The sequence below is a fragment of the Malus sylvestris genome, chromosome 11 (genome assembly GCF_916048215.2).
Source record: "Malus sylvestris chromosome 11, drMalSylv7.2, whole genome shotgun sequence".
Taxonomy (NCBI): domain Eukaryota; kingdom Viridiplantae; phylum Streptophyta; class Magnoliopsida; order Rosales; family Rosaceae; genus Malus; species Malus sylvestris.
The window spans coordinates 12,347,329-12,359,571 of record NC_062270.1 but is presented as its reverse complement, the minus strand read 5'-3'; positions in this window follow the sequence as shown (position 1 = coordinate 12,359,571).

The window sequence follows — 12,243 nt, the reverse complement described above, 5'->3', positions numbered from 1 at the left end:
ACGAGTCGGAGTTACCTAATGCAACTTGTATGACAGGACTGAGTGTAATCATAATATACGCTCTAGTGCTACAATTACGTGAAGACTGGTGTTATTCGCAGTCACCTACGAGTCGGAGTTGCCTAATGCAACCTGTACGACGGGATTGGCACCTTCTTGGATCTAAGACGAGCGTGGGGTGTGGAGGTGAACATACACATGAAAGATTGGCCCTGGACCTGGGTGAGCACTAACACCGGGGTGCATCAATGATGAGCATACTACATAAATATAAGCAAGCCATAATGATTCAATAATTCTAGTCAACATAATAACATTCATAGTCGTAGATATAATTATGGCATCAAAGATTATAAGCATACCTGTGCATCCCGTATGATGTAGCATATTCATAAATTCCGTAATTTTGCTAATTCTTATAAACTTTAGTCTAATCTAGGCGTACGTAAGAAATTATTTTTCAAATGCATAAATGGAAACTATCAATCATAAGTTTACGCTACAACTGCCTAGCACGAATATCGAGGACTAATGATCGTCGCCTAGAACAAATATCAAATCACGTAGCTTACATAAAGTACATCCTCAAGGACATTCTAGGTTGATTTGTAACCCATTGACCAAAAGTCAACCGTCAGTCAAAGGTTAACAGTAGGGTCAACAACCATACGTAACTCAATCCGGAAGATTCGCACCTAGGATTTCCGGTCCATAACTTCCCAAGATTTTTAATAAGCTTCTAGAACAACATCCTAAAGTTTCGGAATGATCCAACGGTCGGATCTCCGCCAATCGCTAAAATTAAGTGGCGGCCGAAGTTTAGATTTACAAACTTAGAAATCCAATTCGGATTCTTGATATGTCTATTCCTATGGTCCTCAAATATTACATATTATAATGTATTAAAATTTGGTGACGATCCAATGGTCGGATTGTCGAATCATAAATTGTCCAAGTGGCGGTCTCTATTAAATCTATAATCATACGATGAGATTTCGTTAATCGAACATCACATATGGAATCAGGGTACTCAAATTAGTCCAGGAAGGGTAGGTGGGGTCTCAGCTCATGCGCCACCGCCACGTGCCTCCACACGTAGCGATCGGCCGCTTCGACTTGACTGAAAAATCAACTATTTCAAAAAATTACCAAATTTCACAAAAATGAAGATCTTAATGAGTAGAGCAAGTTTTATACTTGTGGACGAGTCCAATTTGACCGAGAAAAGCTCCAATTTAGCTCGCACCCGTCGAAAACCCTAAAATGGGTGAGTTTCGATTCACCGTCGCCGGTGCTCCGGCACCCCTACCACCAATTGGGTCTTGTTCTTGAGTCCAAGGGGAGTCTAATGGTGGTGGAGATCGAGGGAATTTTCTTAAAAAATTGACGAATTTCCACCAAGAACTTCATAGTGCCGAAGTCGTCAATTACCACGAAACGGGCCTAATCCCGTCGAATCTTTGGTGATCAATGAAGAAGGAGGGGCGTGATGATGTCTTTAGGTGTTGGAATGTCCTAATTCGTCGGAAATAATGGTGGAGATCGTTGGAAAAGGCTCGGGGAGATCCGGGTCAAAGGTTGGGTCACGGTTTGGAAATGGGTTAAGGGAAAAAGGTCTTGGTTATGTGCCTCTCCACTACCTCATTTCCCCTCCTTTCTTCTGTTTCCAATTCACCAGCCTTCTCTCTCTCCTCTCTCAATTCGGCCCTCTCTCTCCTTTTTCCTCATTCTCATTCCTCCGGTTAGGCAGCAACCTTTCTCTTCTTTGTTCCTTCTTCTTTTTTCCCTCATTTCTCTCAAAATAATCTTAAAATAATAATATAATAATTATGAGAGATATATAAAATAATAAAAAGTAATTTTACAAAAGCACTTTTTGGATTTGTAGTTCTTTAAAATTTTAACCGTAGCTTCAAATTTGATTATGCTTGTGCCTACGTGTTCGTATCGTTCAGTACTTCAAGAATATGCTAAAAAGAATATTTCTAACATCTCACTATACGTTGGTCAACGAAAGTCAATACCCTCGCCTCTAGGGCATTTTCGTAAATTCACATTTTTAAAGTTTATAAAATCATAAAACTAGGGATGGGTTATCACAATAATCATATTGGATTATATTCTCATTTCAGTAATTAGCAAACAATTTATATGAAATCATTACTATTTTAAAAATGCTACTTTTATTTGTACCATTATTTGTACACCATTTCTCTAATATAATAGGATCCACATGTTTTGGCCGACCATACCTCTATTAAAGAGATGATTCAAATGATGATACAAATAGATGGTTAGTGGAGCATTACTCATACCATTTTTACTTCGATTACAAAAAGTTTTAATAAACAGCTTCAAGAAGAATCTAATTTCAACTTGTCCCTATTTCAATTCTTGCTCAATTCAATATCTCTCATTTTGATAACAGATTAGTAAAGGAGACAAAAGTTAAAAGCAACTTGGTGTCATTAATGCCCCATATAACTGGTTGAGGGAAGTGTACAAGGGAAGTGTACTAGGGATCATGTGATCTCATTCGTTCATCATACATTATGCGATAAAAAATCATTTCAAAATTTAAAATTAAATATGAATAGTACCTTACGAAAACTGATCGCACAATGTACGATGAACGGATGAGATCATAAGATCCCTAGGATCCACCAGATCATTTTCCGAAAACTACCACCAACAAAGTGACATGGCAAAATAAACCCCACTCACATTAGAGCCAATAGTCAACACGGAGTACATTGGTCATTCCCACAATAGCCTTTTAATTTCAGATTTAGAAAAAGCTAACATGGTCACGCATTCACATACGGGGTTTCGTTTGCAAACGCATCTTTGCATCGACGTCGGAGCAAATACAATGGACAAGAAAAGGCAGTGGCGGATGCATTAAGGGGTAGGGGTCAGCTGAACCTTCGAACTTCGGTAAACGTCCATGGATACCTTGGGTGCTGACCCCCTAATACTATTTCCTGGATCCACTGAGAAAAGGACACCAAGGGGAACATGTCGAAGCAAATACAATGGCTTTGCATTGCAGAAGGCCCAAGGGGAACTTGTCGATCAAGGAGCACATTAGTTGATTAGTCGATTGCTTCACTCACTTTAATTCAATGCATGTCATGTGAAAGAAAACATTGTTTAGAATATGTGTGTAGGTAGGTCACTGTCTAAAAATACCCGTTAGCACTGTCTAGATTCTGTTTAAGCGGTTGGTTATTATTCTAATTAATCTCTACTTATTTGAAAATTAAGAAATGACGTCTAAACTTTCTTAAGCATCTGCCTATCTTGCCTAGGTGCCCGCGTTCCCCATATTTCAATATGTTCTAATACGTTAATCTATATGTCATTTTTATTTTGCAATTTATGTATCCCAATACAATTATATATATTTTTAAGTATAAATAGACACTTTATTTATATGATAAAATAGATTTACTAAATCCTTCTAGTTCGTCTAAGCCTCTGCTTAGGCCACGCCTAGATGCTAGGTCCCTACTTATCACCAACTAGCACCTATCGTCTTTCAAATCCTTGAGGTAGGTAGGGTTAGTTTTATTTTTTATTTTTTTATATTTTTATTGACTACATGGTAATTAAATTTGGTAAATACCCTTGTGGAGGTATTTTTATTTTAAGAAATGATTATATCATAAATATTCTAAATACAAAGCTAAGCACACATTAAAGATATGGACTAGCCAAATAACAAAATCAAAAAAGGAAAACTAATGAAAAGGACTTGAAAACTTTGAGTTTTAACGATAAGGACAAAATAAAGTGTAAACTGAATAGTACCAAGTTTGACTTTTTAGTGTAAAAATGTGGTTTTTCATTAAAGTGAACAGTGTGGAGCCAAAAATATTCACAAGGTGACACATGGATTTTTGGACAAAAAGGACAAAAATACCCTTGCAGTACAACGAGGTTCCTACGCGCAAGCAACAGGCAACCCTCTTTCAACCAAGACAGAAGTGCCCAAAATAGGTAACAATTCAAAGTCCATCTCATCAAATCCTTTCTACAAGGTAATTCCCAAACACATTCCTTTTAAATTATGTTAATTGGCTAATTAATGGGTTTATTACCTAATTAACCCATTAATTGTCAATTAAACCATCCATTATATCCAAATAACCACAAAATACATCCAATTCAACCCTAAAACACCACATGGTCGGCTATCCCCATTCAAAACCTAATCCATCACTTTTTCTACCTTTTTTCACCATTTCTTCTTTTTTATTAGTCCAATTAATTCCATAACCACAAAAATATTTCCTTTTATGTTTAATTAGCCAATTAATTGGCTAATTAAACCAAAATAAAACCTAAACCAACCTAGCCCTATAAATAGGCTCATATTTTCACCAAATATTCATTCCAACACTTTGGCAAAAATCCCAAAATTCTCCAAACACTATTTCTCTCTAAATTCTAACTTTGGCATCGGAGGTTCTTCGGCCAAAGCCCCCCCCATTCATCGTGGGCACGTGAGGCTCTTGGCCTTAACCTAAGGTGTTAATTGTTTTGTAGGTGCAAAATTGTCCAAGATTAAGGAGGAAGAAATTTGCATCCACAAACAGTACCGCAGGCTTTTCGTTAAAACTCCCAATAATAAACCCAATACAGAATTTAAGCTCAAAACAGAAGAACAACCCTAACTATAATTTGGTAAATACCCTTGTGGAGGGTTTGACACAACAAATGCAACACGTTAGTCTAGGAGTAGGAAATTTTCCTCTCCTAATCTTTTTTCCCTTTCCTCCTTTTCTATTTAAACGGTTACAATTAAACCACGTCAATATCTTATTTTGAATTTTTTATATAGAAAAAAAAAGACAAAAAGAAAAGTGTGAGAGGCAGAGAGGGAAGAATTAAGATGATAATAGTAGGGAAGAGAATCCTACTCGGTTAGTTTGGATACTCCGGGTCCAGGGACGCTCTTCAAGCATAAATGACTTTAAGTAGGTGAAGAATTTTCTTAATTTTCATATTTTATTGCCTTTTATATTTTCATGCAAAAACTTAACTTACGAAGTTATATGTCCTAGAATTACTTAAGCCGCAAGAAAACATAAACTTTCTTTTGAAACATATAATATAAATAAAAAAAAGGGTAAATTACATAAAACTACATCAACTATTGGGTCATTAACAGTTTCATACCTCATCTTTAAAAAGTTTCAATGTCATACATCATCTACGAATTTGTTACAGTTTCATACCACCAGTCAGTTGTCTATTAATTCATCTGTTAAATGTTGACATGGCTTGAGACGAGGCCCATTTTCTATTAAAAAATTATTAAAATAATAATTTACCCTAAAAAAAAAAACCCACACCCATCTTCCCCGACCATCCCTTCTTCCCCCCTCCATTCTTCCTCTGCACATCCATCATTCCTTTACCCTACCCCCCAACCCTCCATCCCTTCTCCCCCCTTCCATTTCCTTTCTTCCCCTTCCATCTTCCCTAAACCCCAGTTCTTCTCCCCCCCCCACCCTCTTCTCTCCCCCCCACCCGAGCCCAACCTGCAACCCAGAAAAAATAATAAAAAATAAAAAATAAAAAATAAAACCATCTTCATCTTTCCCACCTTCTCCACCCATTTCTTCCCCTCTTCTCTGCAACCCACCTTCTTCACCCCTTTGACCTACAACCCACAAACTGTTCATATTGATCAGCATGCATCAGGCAAATCTGTAGGAAAACAAGAGCTCCAAAGAAGCGAGAGAGAAAGATGGAGTCACTGTTCAAGGCTGATGTGGTCAAAGGGAAGGTGGCTCTTATAACCGGAAGCAGGTCAGGAATCGGGTTCGAAATATCGACCCAATTCATCTTCCCCTCTCTTTCCTTTCTTTTTTTTTTTTTTTTCTGGGTTGTAGGTTGGGCTCGGGTGAGGGGAGAGGTTAGAGGAGGAGGAGGAGGAGGAAGAGGAGGAGGAGGAAGAAGATGATGGGGAGGAGCGTCATGAGAGGGAGGAGGAGATGGAGAAAGAGAGGGCGTGGGGGGGGGGGGGTTCTGCGTTTTGAAGGGGGGACAGATGGGGAAGGGGGGATGGGATTTGGGTTTTGGGTTTTTTTTTTAATATTTAATTAATTTTTTTAATAGAAAATGGGTCACGTCACTTGCCACATCAGCATTTTAATGGAGGAATTGACAGACAACTGACGGAATGTATGAAATTGTAACAAATTCGTATATGAGGTATGACATTGAAACTTTTTAAAGACAAGATTTGAAACTGTTAATGACCCAATAGTTAAGATAGTTCTGTGTAATTTACCCTAAAAAAATTATAAATGTAACTAAACAATTTTTTTAACTTTTCATAAAATTTCTAGCAATTTAAACTTTAAATTTCATTTCACAACCTACATGATTTTTCTCTGGTATGTGTATCATTGACAATAGAATAGACCTGTAAACGGGTCGGGTTTATTGGGTTTGGGTCGGGTCCAATCAGACCCGTTAAGTTAACGAGTCATTCGAACCCAACCCGTTAAGCTAATGGGTTACTTGAACTCAACCTGTTAAGTTAATGGGTCACCCGTTAACACCTGTTAACAATTATTATTATTATTATTTTGCATAGAGTTTATTTTTTGTTGTTAAGACTTTACTGAAATTACTAAAACATCCTCAACTAACGGGTGCTAACGGGTTGATCCAAAGTGACCCGTTATTTAATGGGTTCACCCGTTAGCAACCCGACCTGTTAAGCATCCACCTAAATACTAATATTAAAGGGTCAGGTCCAAAAAAAAAAATATATATATGTTGATGCACAAAATCAGTGATGACTTTGGTATAACAGAAAATGTTAAGTTTGTGACCTTCGCTAGATTGCTCCAGTCACTAGTGTGAATAAGTATGTAAATGGATAGGGACAGGGAAGCAAACACAAGATGTACGTGGTTTACCCAGATTGGCTACATCCACGGAGTAGAGGAGTTCTCATTAATTGTGAAGGGTTTACACAAGTACATAGGTTCAAGCTTTCCTTTAGTGAGTACTAGTGAATGATTTAGTACAAATGACATTAGGAAGTATTGTGAGAGAATGATCTCTATTTATAGAAGAGAGTTTCTAGTTTCATTCTGACATTGACACATGTCGTGTTGTGATTGGCTTCTGATGTTGACACGTGTCATGATATGATTGGCTTCTGATGTCGACACGTGTCGTGCTGTGATTGGCCTTTTGGTTTGAGGGAAACTCTTCTGGGTCCTTGACGGTATAACGTTGACCGGTGCTCAGTAGTTTCGGGATTGGTCAAGTATGGTACAAACAGTGCTCCCCTAAGTTCCCGAGTGAGGGAAGCTTCTCGGTTGGGACTTGCAAGATCCAAGCCATTGAGTAATCACGAAACTTCTAAGTACTAAAGTGTGGTATCATTTTCACATGCCTTATCTATCTCATATGTAGATGTGGCATCTTCTCTAAAAGTACTTTTCCTCCATCCAGGGGTGGTATCTTTAACCGATGAAGATGCACAAGGTAATGTATCAATTTCACTTGAAGCTTACTTGTAGTTTCGGGCTTTGTCAAGTGCGATACAAAACCCTATAGTAGGAGTCCTCAAAGTCGCCAAGCTAGGAGATTTGCCGAAAGAGGTAACAGACAAGGTAAGCAATCAGACTTCCAAGCAAGTAACCTGGATCGGAGGTTCGACTTCGGCTTTCGGTTGATTGTTCTCCTTCTCCTTGTGTCGTAAATAACAACAAGGATAAGGAGAAGGAAATGGAGAAGAGATGATATGAGATACTTTTTCTTTTGAAGAAGTAACTTTCCACAGGCTTATTCTTGAACTAGGCTGGAAGGTTTTCTGGTTTCCTCTAGAGTATAAGGCCGACTCAAGAATTTGAGGGTCAAAACAAGTCTATCAAATCAAGAGTGCGTTTGGCCCTGATGATATGCGATATTTTTGCTTTTGACAAAGTAGTAGATGTATCGGCACATGTTCTGTTACGCTTGATACAAGGAAGCTTCCTTGTATCCTTCTCACTTGCCCTATCCATTCCTCAGGCAGATGTAGTATCATTTCTGGAAGCATAAGATGTTGAAGATGAGTACTCGAGAGCAATGCCAGGTAAGTAATCGGGAAAGGGGTTCCAGGCAGTCAGTTCTTGACTGGAAACTTGATTCCAAGTGCTGACTGATTGCTCTCTTTCTCCTTGTCTTGCAGGTAAGAACAATGCCAAAGGAAAAGACAGGGAAAAAGCATGATATGGGATACTCTTGCTTTTAACCCTGATGATATGAGATACTCTTGCTCTGGTATGGCTGGTTTGCATAGGCATTATTGGGGGGGGAAGAAAGCTGAGTATTTTGAGAGGCTTCGTTGGGAGTGCCCTCTCAGATATGAGGAAGGGTTAAGCATTGTTGCAAGTCTGCCAGTCCGTGGAGGATGGAGGTCGACATATATAGAAGTCTCCCTAACAACAAGTAGTAATGCTATTCTTTTACCCTTCTTGGTCGTAGCAATGTAGTGGGAGCTGCAAGCTTCACGTGTTTTAACTTTGTCAGAGCACTTTGAAAAAGTGGTATGTGGTATCTGGAAAGTTGATGTTGCGTGTGAAGATTGCAGACAAGCAATCTGGCTCTCGAAGTTCGGAGAGCGATGCCTCTTCTGTTTTCGAACAAGCAATCCTGTCGGGGATCTGGCTCTCGAGATTCGGAGAACGGTGCCTCTTCGATTTTTGAGAAAACAATCCTGTTGGGAGTCTGGCTCTTGAGATTCGGATAGCGGAGCCTTTTCGATTTTTGAGAAAGTAATCCTGTTGGGAGTCTGGCTCTCGAGATTCAGAGAGCGGTGCCTCTTCAATTTTTGAGCAAGTAATAATGTTATTCCTTTACCCTTCTTGGTCATAGCAATGTAGTGGAAGCTGCAAGCTTCACATATTTTAACTTTGTCAGAGCGCTTTGAAAAAGTGGTATGTTGTATCTGGAAAGCTGATGTTGCGTGTGAATATTGCAGACAAGCTTTATCCAAGGAAATCTGGCTCTCAAAGTTTGGAGAGCGGTGCCTCTTCGGTTTTCGAACAAGTAATCTTGTCGGGGATCTGGCTCTCGAGATTCAGAGAACGGTGCCTCTTCGATTTTTTAGAAAATAATCCTGTTGGGAGTGTTTTCTCGAATGTGAGTAAAGGTTGGGCATTTTTGCCAGTTTGCCTTGCCACAAAGCACGGAGGTTGACACACATTGGGACTTTTTAGTTATCAAGCAGTGGTGCTGTTCCTTTACCCTTGTGGGTAATAGTAGGGTAGTTGGACCTTCAAAATTTATGTGTCTAAACTTTGTCAGAGATTTTTTGAAAAGTTATCTGTGGTACCCGAAGAGCTGATGTTGCGTGTGGAAAGTAGTGCTTCTTCGAAATCCGGAGAGTGGTGCTTCTTCAGAATCCGAAGAGTGATGCCACTTCGATTTTTAAATCAACGGCCCTGTTGACATTTCTTTTATAAGAGCACCAATTGTGTGCAATGAGTACATTCAGAGAGTTATTGCTTGTAGGAATTTTCCCCTTACTTCAAAGATTTATTGCACCTCATTTTTCCTTCATCATTTCTGAGAATGTCTGGCCCATCCGACCGTCGTTTTGACTTGAACTTTGGTGAAGAGGCAACTATGCCTTCTGAAAGACAACATATGGCGCCCATCCTTTTTATCCCCTACTGGTCCTCTTACCGTTGGGGACTCTGTGATGAAGAATGATATGACCGCTGCGGTGGTGGCTAAGAACCTTCTCACTCCCAAAGATAACATACTACTTTCCAAACGGTCTGATGAGTTGGCTGTTAAGGATTCTCTGGCTCTCAGTGTTCAGAGTGCAGGTTCTGTGTCTAATATGGCCCAACGCCTATTTGCTCGAACCCGCCAAGTTGAATCATTAGCGGCTAAAGTGATAAGCCTCAAACAGGAGATCAGAGAGCTCAAGCACGAGAATAAACAGTTCCACAGGCTCGTATATGACTATGCTACAAACATGAAGAGGAAGCTCTACCAGCTGTAGGAATCTAATGGTCAGATTTTACTTGATCATCAGAGGTTTGTGGGTTTGTTCCAAAGGCATTTATTACCTTCGTCTTCTGGGGTTGTACAACGTAATGAAGCTCCAAATGATCAACCTTCGGTGCCTCATCCTTCTGGGGTTTTACCTAGTCCAGAGGCTTCAAATAATCACCCTTTGGTGCCTCCTCGATCTGGGGCTCTGCTGACTGTTGAGACTTCTCCTGAGCAACCTTTGTGAAGGCTTCCTCTTGTTTGTTTATTTTGATTCATGTATATGTACATATTTGTAACTTATCGGAGATATCAATAAACAAGCTTTGCTTCATTTCAACGTATTGTGTTAAATACACCAAGGCCTTCTTCACTAAGTTCTTTGAATTTTTCCTTTTGTTGAAGCTTGTATGTTGAAGCTTTGTGAGTGAAGCATGTAGGTTGACGTAGTGCTCCCTTAATTTCCCGAGTGAGGAAAACTTCTCGTTTGGAGACTTGAAAAATCCAAGTCACTGAGTGGTCGTGAGACTTCCGAGTACCAAGGTGCAGTAGCATATGGTAGGAGTCCCCTAAGTCTCCGGTCGAGGGAGTTGACGAATGAGGCATTTCCTTTCTAAGTGGTAGCCCAAAACTCTTTCTTCATATATATTTGTTATGAAAGTTGTTAGGCCCAAAGAAGATGAGGCCTAGGCAATTTTGTTTTTTATTTTTTGCGATTTTTTTTTTGAATTTTCGAATTTTTGAATTTTTGAATTTTCGAATTTCCAAAAAAAAAAAATATATATATATATATTTTAAAGCTTTGTAGGTGAAGCTTTGATGCTAAAGCTTTGTAGGTGAAACTTTGAGGTTGAAGCTTTGTTGGGCACCATGAATTGATTTTGCTTCACACTATCTTGATCAAGATAGTATGAAGCTTTTGTAGGTGAAGTTTTTGTGTTGAAGTTTTGTAGGTGAAGCTTTTGTGGGTGAAGCATTTGTGGGTCAAGCTTTTGTGGGTCAAGCTTTTGTGGGTCAAGCTTTGTTGGGCACCATGAATTGATTTTGCTTCACACTATCTTGAACAAGATAGTGTGAAGCTTTTGTAGGTGTAGCTTTATGGGTCAAGCTTTTGTGGGTCAAGCTTTTGTAGGTGAAGCTTTTGTGGGTCAAGCTTTTATAGGTCAAGCTTTTGTTGGGTACCATGAATTGATTTTGCTTCATACTATCTTGATTAAGATAGTGTGAAGTTTTTGAGAATTTGTTGTTGTCCTCCATTGATGAAGCTTTTGTTGGTGAAGCTTTGGAGTTGAAGCTTTGTAGGTGAAGCTTTGGAGTTGAAGCTTTTGTTGGGTACCATGAATTGATTTTGCTTCACACTATCTTGATCAAGATAGTGTGAAGCTTTTGAGAATTTGTTGTTGTCCTCCATTGATGAAGCTTTTGTTGGTGAAGCTTTGGAGTTGAAGCTTTATAGGTGAAGCTTTGGAGTTGAAGCTTTTGTTGGGTACCATGAATTGATTTTGCTTCACACTATCTTAATCAAGATAGTGTGAAGCTTTTGAGAATTTGTTGTTTTCCTCCATTGATGAAGCTTTTGTTGGTGAAGATTTGGAGTTGAAGCTTTGTATGTGAAGCTTTGGAGTTGAAGCTTTTGTTGGCACCATAAATTGGTTTTGCTTTACACTGTCTTGATCAAGAGTGTGTGAAGCTTTTGAGAATTGTGGTTGTCCTCCATTGATGAAGCTCTTGTTGGCACCATAAATTGGTTTTGCTTCACACTGTCTTGATCAAGAGTGTGTGAAGCTTTCTACGAGTTGTAGTGTTTGCATTGTTACAGAGGGGAAATGTTTGAAGCAGATGCAAGAGAGCTGAATAGCTTGATCTTCGTATGCCATGCACTGAAGTTGCTGTTGGCTTGCAATAAGACTTTGTTGGTGACTATAACTATTGTTGGGCATAAGTGCTCCCCTAGTTGAGTTGTAAAGCTTGGGGGTTTTTGATTATTTGTGAATGCTAGGAGTTCACATGTACAAGTTGTACCACTCGTCTTCTGGTAGGTAGAATGAATAGTGAGTTGCTTTCATCACTTGGTTGGTGGTACGAAGGTGAGTTCATTCTTCCCCTGGTTGGTGGCATGAATGGTAAGTTGCCAAATGATATTAGAGTATGGGTTGTACATTTGATCACCTCGTTGGTGGTATGAATGAGAGTACATGTTGTACATTTCATCACCTGGTTAGT